The sequence below is a fragment of the Atractosteus spatula genome, chromosome 27 (assembly GCF_055471065.1).
Source record: "Atractosteus spatula isolate fAtrSpa1 chromosome 27, fAtrSpa1.hap1, whole genome shotgun sequence".
Classification (NCBI taxonomy): Eukaryota; Metazoa; Chordata; class Actinopteri; order Semionotiformes; family Lepisosteidae; genus Atractosteus; species Atractosteus spatula.
Genome location: NC_142732.1, coordinates 8220390 through 8221182, shown reverse-complemented (window position 1 = coordinate 8221182; position 793 = coordinate 8220390).

Genomic DNA, 793 nt, shown 5'->3' with positions numbered 1-793 from the left:
TGTCGCTAATGTGCTAAAATAACATTGTCGATATTGTGCGCGCATAACCCGTGGCGCCGAGACGAATATTCTGAAACTATTTCTGAAAAATAAATTAAAGATACCGTGTCTAAGGGTGTGGATTAGAAGCAAATGTAAAATCGATCGCTAAAACTTTTATATACTTCAATTATAAAAACAGTCCGACGTACACCCCTGAAAATGAAAAAAGGAGACAGGCTCCCAAGAAGAAATTTATTCTGAATTATTGTTTCACGTTTTATTATTGCTTTTGGCTTTATCCACAATCAAGTCCACAAGTTTTCCCCTTAACGTAGTGGGCTTGCATACAGGGAAACGCGTCCATCTCTGCACGTATTATAACTTGGGAATTACCTTGATTGGCTTTGATATTTAGGCCCATCTGCACACACCTTTAGTTTGTGCAGAGCCCGGCAGACAACAGCCGGTCCGCTTGCCAACAGACAAGTCAGGGAATATAAAATGGATAAAATGGCTGTTGGCAGTAAGGGTGATTTGCGTTACGAACGAAATAAAAACAGCATCTCTGAACCTGTTGATGGCAGTGGTGAAACATACTCAGTTAAGGCTTTGGACGGGGGATCAATATGTAATCGAGTACTGATCGCCAAACTGGAGTGCTTCTCCCCCGCTTCTGCGCGACTGGCTGCGCGCGGGGCAGAGTAGGGGCTGTTGTCACGAGCGACGTCAGCGCTGAGACGGGAGGAGGGGTGGCGGGGCCGGGGGGGGGGGGGTAACGGGCCATATATTTCACTCTCGTGTTTGAACAAAT